The sequence below is a fragment of the Chlorocebus sabaeus genome, chromosome 23 (assembly GCF_047675955.1).
Source record: "Chlorocebus sabaeus isolate Y175 chromosome 23, mChlSab1.0.hap1, whole genome shotgun sequence".
In the NCBI taxonomy this organism is placed as follows: Eukaryota; Metazoa; Chordata; class Mammalia; order Primates; family Cercopithecidae; genus Chlorocebus; species Chlorocebus sabaeus.
In genome coordinates this window covers 61257667-61272459 of record NC_132926.1, presented here as the reverse complement: position 1 = coordinate 61272459, position 14793 = coordinate 61257667, and the positions used below count along the sequence as shown (strand labels likewise).

The following is a 14793-nucleotide window of genomic DNA, read 5'->3' as shown; positions in this document are numbered from 1 at the left end:
CCCACTCAACTGCCCTTGATTACCTTGGATTTAATTTTCTCTAGCTGGCTTTCACTCTTTCTGATGAAAAGAGCAAGTAAAAGAAAATGCAACTGTTCTCTCTGAAAAAATGTGCCAGGGACAAATCATCCATGTGCAGCTTCACCCTCCATCTGCAGAGAGCGTTAACCAGAATCTGCAGATTAGTTTTCGGTCCTGACCTCAAGGGTGGCATCTTTTGCATATAGATATTTATCTGGATGTCCCTAGGACTTCAAATCCAGTATGTCAAGAACAGAATCCATCTGATTCTCCACTGTCCTTACCCTAGGCATCTCAAACCTATTGCTCTTTAGGTATGACTTACATTGTTCATCCGTTTACTCAAGCCAGAAATTCAGGTTCCTTCTGTAGCCTTCCTTTTCTCTTTACCCTCCACATCTAATCAATCACCAAGTCCCGTCAGTCCTACCTCCCACACTTCTCTATTTATCCATTCCTTTGCTCCTTCTTTTAGGCTGTCACCATTTTTCATCTGGATGATGAAGACACCATTCTCACCAGTCTCAGCTCCATCAGCCACCAAAGGGACCTTTTTAAATATTTTATTTGCAAATCTGATACTGTCATTTCCTGTTAAAAATTCTTCAACAGCTGTTTTTTTCCCCTATCAGTTGTTTTCCAAGTTGTTTATAGTGGGCAGAAACCTCATTCAATTGATATTTTATTCCAATTATATGAAATTGATTAGATGTAAAGTTTAATGTGTGGTACAGAGATGTAAAGACAGTGGTGATCTCAGAGAAGTTTTTTTTGTTTTTTGATAACCTCTCTGGATATCTTGCTAGATAACACAAGGTACCTCAGTGTATCTGCAGGGAAGAACAGAAACAGCTTGAAAATCACTGATCTGTAGGATAAAAAAGTATAAACTTTCTTGTTGCTTGTTATGTAAACTCTTAATTATTCACCTTTTCAGGCTCATTTTCTACACTCTGCATGTTTGCAATTCATGCTGCAATCATAACTTTTGCTATTTCACATATACACTGAGATTTATCATACCTCCTTCTGAACACTAGTCCCTCTTTCCAGAATGTGTCCCCCTATCAAGAACTTCAAACAACTGGCTACTCATCATCTGAAGCTCAGTGGGCATCATCTGTTCCACGTCACATTACCACTGCCCACCCACAGGCACACGAAAACACTCCTCTATATGCTCCCACTGCATTCCCACCTGTATAGCGTATTGTTTTGTAACTCTGTCTTGGCACCTGTTTCTCTACGATACTTGCTGAGGCCAATTGCTGGTTTCCATGTCTTCATTCTTGATTTCTGAGTACCTTACACAGTCTTTCTGCCCAGAGTGAGTCATTAATCAGTATTTGTGACATGATTAAATGGATAGCTTGCTCTTTAAATTACTGTAATTAGAATAAAATTCCTTTCAAAGATAAATATACTCATAAAATATTTGATATAGTGATATGGGCCTTCATTTTTAGATTAAATGAGAATTCAAATGTAAGTTTATTGATAATACCATGTTTGAAACAAAGAAAAGATATACAAGTTTTCTTAAAAAAAACAAAAAACTCTATCACTGTCGTTTTCAAATTGTTTGAGACCCATATATTGGATGTAAGATTTTCTTTTTAGTTTCTTTATTTTATTATGAGTTAACTTAAGTCGTTTGAAATTAGCATGCCCCATCTCTAGCCCATTCAAAGTTTCTCATCTCTATATTGTTGCACTTTGAGCCCTGGTAGTCAGTATCACTACATATAACTGTTAAGTTTAGCTTACTTTCCGGGAACTGGATGTTTAAACTCAGAAGTAATAGAAAAATGAGAACATGATTTTTTAAAAAATATTCACTCATTTTGTTTTGGTCAAAATACTACAAATCCTTAGAAAACTAAATTCTAAAGTATAGAGTTTATCTTTTTTTAACTATTAAAACCTGACAAATATTACAGGATATGTTCTAAAAGTATAAAATTGATTCATTAGCCTTCAGTGTAAGCAACAGGTCATCTCTGTTCCAGGTGGGACCTCAGTAAACCTGGATGAACTAGAGAGTTGAAGATAGCTTAAAGCGAATGCTCTTTAGGCCAAGCATGGTTGCTCATACCTGTAATTATAGCACTTTGGGAGGCTGAGGTGGGCAGATAATTTGAGGTCAGGAGTTCAAGACCAACCTGGCCAACATGGTGAAACCCTGTCTCTACTAAAAATACAAAAATTAGCCAGGCGTGGTTGTGGGTGTCTGTAGTCCCAGCTACTCAGGAAGCTGAGGCAGGAGAATCCCTTGAACCCAGGAGGTGGAGGTTTCAATGAGCGGAGATCGCACCACTGTACTCCAGCCTGGGTGACAGAACAAGACTTTGTCTCAAAAAACAAAAACAAGCCTAATGCCCTTTAGATGAGGTCATAGAACTCTCTGGATAGAGCTCAACGACTTGGGTTCTAAAACTGTTCCTTCTCTTACTAGCTGTGTGAGTATTCAGGCTAATTACTTCTCTAATACCTAGTTTCTACTTCAGGAAAACAAGAATGACTATCTCATAATCAGATTAATTGAGATAATGTCTGTAAAGTTTTCAGCTTAATTCTAGGCACAGGGTAAGCATACAGTAAATGATTTATTATTATTATTATTATTTAACTTTAACATATGCAATATTTGTCCTCTGAAAAGCTCGATCCCTATAGCAGGGCTGCCAAGAAAAAAGGTAAAATGAAATGCCCAAGTATATTAAGAATTTTGGAAAATGTCCAACATTGATATTATAACAAATGATATTTAATGTTGTTCATATTATTATTAAAAGAACCTCATGGGATTTGGAGATACATTGGGACTTTTGAAAATATTTGAGAGTTAGCCATTGCTTTTACACCTGAGTCAACAGAAAACTGAATCACATTTACATTTCCACTTAATCTTGCCTTTTGGGTCAAAATGTGTCATAATCTTTTGAGATGAAGTCCAGCATTAGCTCATTTTTTATGATGCATAGTCACGTTTCTTCATTTGACAAGGCATTTGGAAAGGCATTTGAGTTTCCTTCTTAGAATAATGGATGATGCCTGTATTTCTGAGATAGAATATTGTCATTGAAGGTATTTCATATAGTGAAACAGTGTTGCTGGTTTATGTACTTCGTTGATTTACTTTGTAAGTTCATGAACCACATGGGAATTTAAGTAACTTGACAATTTTGATACAAAGCCTTCTTACCTGATCATTTACAATAGAAAGATCCATCTCTGCAACTAATTCATCTAAAGCCAGCTCTTGACCAAAATCAAATATTTATTCCTGTGCCTCTCTTCTGACTAGATGCTTTGCCAACATTTGTATCTCTTGTTATCTCTGGAGAAGATCAGTTATTTACAGCTTCTCCGAAACCTATACCTTTTTAATTCTCTTTTGAAATGCAGATTATTTAGCTCTATTTAGCATCTATTATGGAAACAAGACATGAGTCCTTTATTTACTAAATCAGTGAAGATTAGAAAAATTGAGTAAATACTTTCTTCTTTGTCTATGTCATAAATTTTCAATGTGTGTGTTACAATATCACAGAAAACATATTCTAATGGAGCTGAGACTTTAAGACTGGTACTATATAGTACATAAAAGTCTGGTTATAAACACACACACATACATACACACACACATGCATACACACACACACACACACACACGAATGCCCACCTGTCCCCACCCTTACACGCACAGAGAGAAAGAGAGTGAGAGAATATAAATTATCTTAGTTGAAGTGCAACTTCAATTTTCCTAAATACTATTTTTGATCAGCTATTAGAGGCAAAAGTCTTATTAGATCCTGTGGAAATAATGAAGATGAAAAATACATATTCCCCATTTTCAGAGTGTTTACAATCTGATAATGTGAGATGTAAGTATGACATTTGCTACAAATTACTAGTTTAAAGAAATTGGAAAGTTTTTGAAGTTGCTCAATAAGTGGTTTAAGGATACATATGTTTGTGGGTCCTTCATGTTTGGTTAAGCCAAAAGCCCAATTATTTTCTCAAGAGCCAAGTTTCTTTTGTTGCTCCATCATGTCATCCTTGGTTTTGGTGTTATGCTCGCTCTAGTGATCAGTTTATCTGCAGCACTTCCAGGCATTACATCTTGAATAACAATGACTAGAAGAAAATAAATATACACCATGTAATCTTGTGGATATCTTTCTTAAGACAGAGGAAATCCTTCTCTGAAGATAGCCCAGAAGTCTTCCCTTCTATCTCTTATTGCCCAATGTGGGGAGTTTAATTGATTTCAGTTGATCAATGTTCAGGACTTAGCCACAATCCTCTAAATATGACGATAAGCTCACATTGCAAAAAATATACATATTATATATATCATAGTTTTATGAATATTATAAAAATATTGAAGTTTTATTGAAATGTAAAAGTGGCAAGGGGTTTACAGACTGGGGAAAATGACAGTAATCTCTGTGGTTGTGAAATAAATGAAGAAAGTGTCAAAAAAGTTTTAGTCACCTTATTTATAGAATTTTTGTCATCTTACATCTATCATGTCTATCATACCACCTCTCACATTCGCAGGCATTTATTTAGAAGATTATTTGCTTTCTGTTGTGACACCATACTGGAATTTCATAAGGACAGGAATAGTCACAGTCATTCATCAATATGCCCCTCTTTGTTAAATAAATCAAAGAGTGAATGAATGGTTTTGGAGGCTTTGTAGAACTTTAGCAGCCAAGAAGAGAGCATTCCAGGTACAGGGACCATCATTAGCAAAGTTATAAGTCAGGAAAGCTCAGACACTTGGCTGAATCTCCAGGCAAGTATAGTAGAAGAGTGAGAATCTATGTTGGGATTATAGTTCAGAGTTTCAGAGTATGAAATGCATGATTTTTTAGCTTCCATTAAGTATAATTAAAATTTCAGAGTTGGATGGTGATTGAGTAAGGGCACTGTTTTAGTAAGAAAATCGTGACAATGATATGTTAGATATAAGAGGAAGAGAGTCAATATAGGACTGCTGACTAGAGGCTGTATCAATATTTGGAAAGAGCTAAAATCCTGATTTGGGGTTAATGAATGGGGAAAATGCAATAAATGCATATCTAACAATGTTACAGGTAAGAATTGAGAGGATTTATGAATAAATAGGAAAGGAATAAATTAGCAATGGAATGACTAAGAGAAACAACAACAGAATAATATATATCAGAAACAAGCATTATATTGTTTTTGTTTGTTTGTTTGTTTGTTTTTTCCGGGAATCATGGGTTGCAGAGACAGCATGTTGTAATGAGAGAAGGCAATAGTTCTTCTAGTTGAATGACTTGGGTCCAGATCCCTGAGTCATCTATATTAAAAAATGTTTAATATTAGAAATTTTTAAGAGTGACACAATCATAAAAGTCAGATTAAATGCTTTCAAAAATTAAGTAAATTATTAATGATTTATAGGAGCCTCAAAAGGAGTCTGTGATTAAGAGAAGAGTTAGAATAAGGTTATGGCAGGAAAAGTATAGAATGGGAATTAAAAAGGAAATGTTGGAATACATTAACAAATTTTGTCCAACAGTTATTCAGTTGTTGCCTAATATATGTCTTGGCTTTAACCATATATTTGTAGAACAGAAAAGGGTTTTATGATGTTTTCCAATCTTCTGTTTGGCATGCAAGAGATACCAATTAAAGTTGTTCAGATACATAAAACCTGCTTAATTTTTAAAGAGATTTCAAAAAAAGAGATTTCATAAACAGTCTGTATGTAACTTCGTCACAAATATCAGTCTCCGCCAAGAAATTATTCTTGCAACTAGAGTTAATCACGTATAACAAAAAGTAAGCTTATTCATTTTTAGTTTGTCTCTCTATATAGATTGTATTTGACCAATACCTTTGCTAATACTTGACTTATTTCAAGTACATTATAATATCACCATTCAAATTATTTCTTTACTAATTCTAATCTCTAAAAGAGGAACTGATAAATTCCGTATTTAAGATCTGTAATTGCTTTTGGCTTAACTCTGAACCCTGCTTAAAAATTTATAATCCTTTTACATTTTATACAGCCTAGAAAATGCTGCAGGTCTTTGCAAAAGGATCCACATGTCATGCCTCATCTTCATGCCATTTACTAAAGCACTTTACAAAGAGCTAGTGTTTTTAAGTACCAAGAGAAAACTGCCAGTTTACATAATTTTGTATGTTTGGAGGGAAGAGGTATTGAGGTCTTGAGTTAGGGGCTAGCAGAGAAATAATACAGCAATAAATGCATATTTAGCTGTGCAGAGAGGACTTATTACACTATTAGATACAGCATTTTGGAAAGGAATGGGTTAACAATTAACTAAAATTAGAAGATTAAGGAAAATATGAGAAGTTTTTGGAATACATATTACTGATAAGTATATTTAGCTTTCTTGCATATAGGACTTCTCTGAACTTTAATATGCTAATTTCTCATGTAAATATATAGAGTTTAGAAAAGGATATTCTACATTGTACTCACTAGATGTTTTTGAATCATAGCTTCTATTTTCAAAGTGGTGATTGAACCTAGTTATATGCTAAAAATAACAGCTAATATTTATTGAGTATCTTTAATAGTTTCATGTTTAGTAGCTTCACATTTGTTATCTCATTTCACGTTCATAACTCTGTAATGTAGGGTATTAACATTTTTTTAATAAATAAGGATTCAAGCCTTTGAAAGATCAATTATGTTCCTGGTGTAGAAAATGGCAAAATCAGAGTTAAACTGTTCTACCACTAGTATGCTGCCCTGCCTTCCCTTACATTCAGAAATTGTTAAGCTCAATATAGAAGTTTCTGCCTGAGAGATGGCTGTTTGGAGTAACATTATTTTTCTATTTTTCTTTAAAGAGAATAAATATCTCTATTATTTTAAAATGAATGACTGAATACAGAGCTGAAAGTGGTAACAACATTTCCACTTTTGGGGACATTTCCCCAAAACAAATATCTTTAAAGAGAACCAACACTAAAATTTTATTTTCTTTCAGAGAGAGAATTGATGGAAGGGTTAAACATGGGGTTAGTCAGTGACGTGCTGACAAATGTTTTACAACTGGCTTTTTGAGGTGGGAAGGCAAAGCCCTGGTTTGTAGTATTTGCCCATTCTTACAGTGTCAGTACTCCCATAGTAGTTTATTTCAAGCTACCAACCGATGTCACTGAATGTGGAATTGGGAAGAGATGCACAAAAGCAGGGCTTTATGTAGAATTTTTAGATTACACAATAGATGTAAATGCCCTCAAGAACATGGATAATAGCAAGCCATTAGAAAGTAACAAGTTTTGAATGTTTATTGCTTTTGTTGTTAGTATGATTAATTGTAAGATTATAATTTAATTTTTAATAATGGTTTAACAATTGGCTCACAAATTCCAGAAAATTTAAGAAATGGCTCTTGTAAGCCAGTGCAAGCTGGTTCCAGCACACTGCTGGGGTGGATTGGAAGAAGATATAACTTAAGTCATGTAGGAAATAAATTATCTAAAGGAATATTTTAAGTCTATTTTAATATTCTTTTCTCCCATTGTTTTTGAAGTTTAGTATGAGTATTAATTTTAAGGTAATGGAAACAGTGGTATTTTTCTCTAGGAAGGTTACAACGCATTTCTTGCCGATTTCCATTTATCACTCAGATTTATGGTGTATGACAGTCAAGGGAGCCCACATGATTCATCGTTAGGATGAAGATCAACAGTAATTTTACCCCAGGGATGCATGAAAATAGCAGAATCTATTTTTGAGGATCATTGTCATTTCTACTACTATTGACTATACAGGATTTATGAGTTATCCATCTTCTTATTTTTACTTCACTTCAAAAAGAAATACGATAACTGGGTTTAAGCATAAAGTAAACAGATGTAACTCTAGCCTATGGCCATTTGGAAGGTGGTTTAGATTACTGAATAACATTGAAAAGGTGGGGAGTATGTTTTATAATTTGCAATATAACATGGGAAAAATCTACCGTGTTATTTTCTGGGTTATTAGATTAAGAAAATGTTTTACATATTAAACTGGAGAAATAATGAAAATATATTCTTCAGTCTTATTTCCCACTAGACTTTTAAATACTTTTTTTCTTAGGAGATAAAAATGGTAGTATCTTGCTTGTTTATTATATTTTTATAAGGCACTCCATAATAAATTAAATTATATAACATATTAATCTTCTATGAATAAATTCTCTCACCATTATTCTGTATTTGTGATATTAACTCTGAATATTATATAGTGTATATTTTTGGACATTTTCTTTAGAAAATCTGAAACTATTGGGAGGCCTAGGTAGGCAGATCATGAGGTCAAGAGATCAAGACCATCCTGGCCAACATGGTGAAACCCCATCTCTACTAAAAATGCAAAAATTAGCTGGGCATGGTGGCAGGCACCTGTAGTCTCAGCTGCTCTGGAGGCTGAGGCAGGAGAATTGCTTGAACCCGGGAAGTAGAGGTTGCAGTGAGCCAAGATCATGCCACTGCACTCCAGCCTGGTGACAGAGCACTCCAGCCTGGTGACAGAGCAAGACTCCTTCTTAAAAAAAAAAAAAAAAGAAGAAGAAGAAAAGAAAATCTGAAACATGCAAAAAGAAAGAATAAGAAATAAATAATTCAAACTTCAACTAGTTCAGATTGTCAGATGATTTTTATACCCGGATTATTTTTATGCTTTCAAGTTCTTTCACTTCGTTTTGTGTAGACTTGGTTTATGACTGTTTCTATGGATGTACATTGATATAAAGATCAAGTCAACTGTTTTGATCATCGATTTAGATGATTCTATGGAAAAGAAATATTTGCCATGGTGTCTATGTGTTTTTAACTGATTTTCTACATGGATATCATGAATTGGACCTATGGTAAATGTTCTTTTCCTGTAGGTTTCTGTATAGTATAGCAGTCATGATATACTTTGGAATCATATAAACTTGTTACTTTTAGTATGTATTACTTTCTTCCAAAAAGTACAGTATGGAAAGAGAGAGGAAAAATGAGAGAACTTTATATAGGAGAAACTGACAAACACTACCTGAAGCCAAGTGGAGCTGCTTAATATAAATGTAATAAGTCATATTTTTAGTAAGTGTTATTGATGTGATGTGTTAAGAATGGCATTTTACGTCTATGGTCTTCTCAAAAACACATTTCCTTAGTCTAAACTTAAGAAAAATGTAGACAAACCCCAACTGAATGACATTCAACAAAATGCCTGACTAATAATCCTCAAAACTGCTAAGGTCATGAAAAATAAGTAATGTCTGAGAAACTGTAACAACCAGACAGCCTAAGGAGACATGATACATACAGTATCTTCAATGGGATCATGCAACAGAAAAGGGACTTTAGGGGAAGACTGAGGCCATCTCAGTAAAATATGGGCATTAGCTAATAATAATATTAATATATTAATATTGGTTTATTAATTGTAAAACTTGTACCATACTAATGTAAGATGCTAAAAATAGGGGAAACTGAGTGAAAGGTAAATGTAACTCTCTGGACTATTTTCTCAACAATTCAGTAAATCTAAAAATGTTCTAAAATAAAAAGGTTATTTAAAATAAAACCATGTATACAACAATGCACATATATTTCATCATTCACCTGAAATGCAGCCAATTAATCTAGACATAAGAGTGTATATGAAATATTAATCTGTTTAGATAAAGTTCAAGGATAGGCAAAATTAATTCATGCTATTATAAATCAAGAAAAATGGTTTCACTTGAGAGAGGAAAGTGACTGTAGAAGGAGCACAAGGTGTTTTTTAGGGGGGGCCTGTAATATTCAAATTCTTGGTCCCTATGTTGGTACCATGGATGTGTTCACCTTGGGAAAAAAAACAATTGAGCTACAATTACGATTTTTAGATTTGTCTATATATGTATTATAATTCAATAAAAATAAAACGGCAATGAGAGTATTTTTTCAGTGATGTTTGGATTGTATACATTATAAAGAGTTTTTAAGCATTAAACACCAAAATGCATTTTGTGTAAAATGATTTTTAAAAATTAAGAAACAATATAGTATTAACAATATAGTATTTAAAAAGATATTGGTATATCTTTTTTGTATTATTTAAATTTTTCCATGTCTCTTTTTAAAAACTTGCAATACACATCCTTAGAAAAACAAAGGTATTCTAGAAATAAGAGATAAATCTTAATCAGATATAGGAAGGGATATCTGCAGTCAAGAGCACTGATCACCATTTATTTGACTTAGGCCTAGGTTTATGGTGAGTGTACTTGAATAAATAATTATAAATCAACTGCACAATGCTTCACATTAACAAAAATAGAACAAAGTTAATGCAGTCATTTATTCTCACTAGTAGTGATACATTTCTCCAGTCCCTGATGGGCAACCCTCATGTACCATACACCTCATATTTATGTGCCTCTCATGATGGCCTGCCTGCACATATCAAAATGACCTTTTAAAAGTGAATAATGCCTTAGCTTAAACCTCTTTCATGACTCCTCCTCACTATCTGGATAAAAATTGAAACTCCTAAACAAGACTGTGGCACAGACTGTTAATTGTCCCTTAACAAATTACTGATTGTTTTTCAATAAAGTAATATCCAAATGGTAACTAGGCAAATGACCACCCTCTCCCAAAAACCTACATTTCTCAAGCTCTCTTGCAACAAGTAGATGTGACAATGTAGACACAGCCAGTAGAATTTAAGTGATGTGAACAACTTTCAGGAAATATCCTTAGAGGAGGTGTATTTGATTTGCTGTCCCTTCTCCCTTTTTTGCTGCTTGGAATGAGGACTTGATGGCTGGAAGTCATCTTGGACCACAAGTTAGAAGATGCAAATTGAACATGCACTTGACTACCTACTTTACATAAGAATAAGAGACTTCTAACTCATTCAGGCTCCTTTTATTTTGAGTATTGAATCTAATCGTAATGTTTTGTTTCTACCCCCATTCAACCTTTTCTTCTTTGCATAGGAGACTAGCTAATGGACTTACTAGGAGAAGACAAAATTTAGTGGCGTTTTTTTCCCTAGTATGTAACAAACTACTTGACACATTAAGAGTTGTCACAAAAAAAGTCTTTTTTTTTTAAACTTGGTTAAATATAAATATCACCTCCAACAAAAATTAAATTCAGAGATACATTGCAAAGCTAAAGAAAATCTCAAATTATCTTCTATCTCCATTGGTTCAGGAATTTGAAAGATATACAACGGAGAGAAAAAGTAAACATCAAATATGAATAATTTCAGAGTGAGAGAGAATATACTACATCCATTAAAAAGAATATGATTCTATGAAAATATATAATAAAATAATATGTAATAAAAATAAGAAAGGGTCCTCATATATAAACATATTATGACCATGTTTAAAACTTCAGTAAAAGGGTTGAATGGTAAAGCCCTAAACAGCACAAGCCAGAAGTAGAAAGATTAGGAAAAACAGATAAAAACATTATAGGATCAACCCAGGACATCCATTACCCAACTATTAGAAATTATCAGAAACAGAGAGGGAAGGATTAGAGAAGACAGAATGATCAAAAACATAATATATAAACACATCTCAAAACAAAAGCATGATGCTCAATGTATACTTACTGAAGTATGCATATATGCATTCTTTATCTCTTGTACACCAATCATAATTATTGATCATATATTACCTGCCAGAATATATACTAGCTACTGAAAAGAAAAAGATAAATAAAATGATATTTCTGATTTCCAGTCTCCACCCATCACTCTGCTCACTTATTGTTTATGTTAACTCAGGCCTGTGGTAATGATAAATATTTAATAATATGATACTTAATAATAAATGCTTATTTTCTCTTGGTGATTGTGTATATTAGCTGATAGACATTAAGTCTATAAAATTTGCTTGTACAAATTATTAAAAAGAAATGTATAATGTTGGGTAGAATTTTCAATGAATGATATATCTTCAAATCAATAATTGACTTTTTTTTTAAAAAGAAGTTTTTATGGTCCTTTATAGTTTAGTGTAAAAATAAAGCATAAAAAGAGAGGGACCTCACTTTGGGAGGCCGAGACGGGCGGATCATGAAGTCAGGGGATCTAGACCATCCTGGCTAACACTGTGAAACCCCGTCTCTACTAAAAAATACAAAAAAACTAGCCGGGTGAGGTGGTGGGCGCCTGTAGTCCCAGCTACTCGGGAGGCTGAGGCAGGAGAATGGTGTGAACCCGGGAGGCGGAGCTTGCAGTGAGCTGAGTTCCGGCCACTGCACTCCAGCCTGGGCGACAGAGCAAGACTCCATCTCAAAAAAAAAAAAAAAAAAAAAAAAAAAGAGATAGACTTATTATTATAGACATATATCAAAGCATTTGTACAAACAAGTAAAAAGAAGGAGAGGAAGTGGTACAAGTAGTAGTTTGACAATATCTGATAACCAAATTTAGTGCTTCATTTTCCCCCAAAATATTTCTTTACTCAGTTTGAATGAGTAACTCACAGATATGGTCTGTGGGATTGTCAATCAAAACACCCTGGTATGAAACACAATAAAATAAAACCATGCAATCACATGACTCATGGTAATGCGAATTTGGATGAGAGTAATTGACGATTTTTTTTTTTTTTTTTTTTTTTTTTTTTCTGAATGCAACCCACATTTTCAAATGAAGGTGGTCAAATGAGAAGGCTAAATGTGAAAAGAAGTGAGACACCCTCTTGAAGATCCAGGTGGGTTTAGGAAAGGTCCTTATATTCTTGGTATCGATCATTCCCAATTCCTTGAATAGGGATGATGAGACAGGTTCCAGCTAACCAGAAGATCCCTTGAATCACTATCACTGTACAGGAACCCCAGCCAGTCACAGAACCCAGCCTTTTCCCTATTTTATACTTTAGACAGAGCATAGAGTTGCCACCAGGTGGTGCCAAATTCCAACTGGGACTTGGATTTGGAGTACACAGTCAGATCCAGAATTCCAAACCTACTAACTGCTTAGGCTTGTCTGGTTCATTTCATTATTTTCAAAATATCATCACTGCCTTTTACACCAATGACTCTCTTTGAGCCTTCTTACCACATTATGAAAGGATTTTACTGCACTTTAATTTCTGTTGACTGAAATTCTGCAAGTATACTATCCTCAGGCTATCATGGAAGAAGTAGTCAACTGAGTAGTTAGATTGTATAGCTAACTTATCATATCTTTGCCTATCTGTGGTTCAATTACTTCTTTTCTTATAGCACCTCTCTTCTTAACAGATGTAAGGTAAGTGGTAGCTATCATGTGAAAACTGTTATTTCCCTCCATAATCTATCATGTCACATTAAGCTCCAAAGAAAATAGACATTCTAACAGTAGTAATCACTCCCCCACAAAAAAATTGACTAAAGTACTTACCAGACACACCAGAATAAGGGAAAAATCATTGTAAGTATAATGCCAATATCTAAAATCCAGTATAATTAGTTGTGACAAAAAATGCGCTACAAAAACACACATTTCAGTTAACATATTTATGTACACCTTGCCAAAGTAGCTTTTTACCAGTTTTAAAAATAGCCACTTATATAATTTTTGTGTCTATTATAAACAAATATAAGCAGTTTAAGTAGTCAGCCGATTATTGACTTAGTGTCATACATAGGTGATATATTTGTGCTTAATGGTTCTGTAGTAAACTGGGAATTTGTTTCATTCAACCTACATTTATTATGAGATTACCATCTGTCTGTGCACAGATTAAGATTCCTTTTATTGAAGGCCTCTTCAAGAAGAAAACGTATCCAAATGCTTTTCATAGGAATATTTGAGGTTAAAATAAAATAACTTAGAGTTTTTATTCCTTGGGGCTTTGGAATGAGAAATGTCTGCATTTAACTTTATAGGAACCAAGTGATTTTTTGAATTAAAGAGCTCAGATTGTTTGAAAGAAGATTGCACCTCATGCTATTTTTATATATGGAAAAATCATCACAAAATCAAACTGATTTATTTCTTTTAACTTGCTGAGTTCTTAGTATAGTTCAGCTACTGGTTTGCTCATAGAGCTCTAAAGGTAAATTAGAAATGATCCACATGTATTTTGGTGTTTAAGGGAGACAAACAATTAGCATGCCTCTTGCCAACCCAGGTTTTAGACCAATTGAGAATAAACTTATAGTAAGCAGATTGAAGCTGAGATAACATCTAAGTGTCTGATAAATGGCAGCTTGAAGAATGACTCATGTGCAGTGATGTGCTTGATCCAGCTCATAAGGGGTTTGTGAAAGCTAATTATTTACACATTCCCCTAGTTCCATGTTCAATGATCTCATATTGGTACCTTGAAATCAAATTGTGTGGGAATATTTGCACTATGAAAATTGGCAAATGACACATTGGGGATTTTTTTTTTACCCTGGAGAGCTGGTTGTTAGACATTTAACAGAATGCTACCCACTTTCTGCAAGGACATCTGTGTCTAAATACTGAATCCCAGAGTTACCCATTGAGCCCCACAAGATGAATACTGGGAGACATGCTCCCTGCACCTGGAGTTAAACAAGTGGATTCTCTTCATATAACTTTTTCATCAGAGGAAGGGAAAAGGAACACCTTTAATTATGTATACTCTTTCCAAACTCTCCTGTTTAGTCTGCCTTCCCGAGGACAGAAGAAGTGAGGATGTGACAACTTGGAAGAAAGCATTAGGAATGTGAATGCATGTTCCCCCACCTATTGCCGCCTACCTTCTGCTTTTTGTTCATATTTTGGAATGAACCATTAAGAAC

General features: G+C 34.0%; 1 protein-coding gene across 3 annotated transcripts in view; it reads left to right on the top strand.

Annotated features, from left to right (window-relative positions):
• The window catches only part of PRR16 (proline rich 16), a 221632-nt gene that overhangs the window by 182651 nt on the left and 24188 nt on the right, over nucleotides 1-14793 (top strand). Inside the window, exon 2 of one of the 3 annotated variants that reach the window (XM_038008673.2) lies at nucleotides 12692-12749. The exons of the other annotated variants lie outside the window; for them this stretch is intronic. The gene's annotated coding sequence lies outside the window, so the exon portion shown is untranslated. The remainder of the gene's footprint in view (nucleotides 1-12691; nucleotides 12750-14793) is intronic. 3 annotated transcript variants of the gene reach the window in all.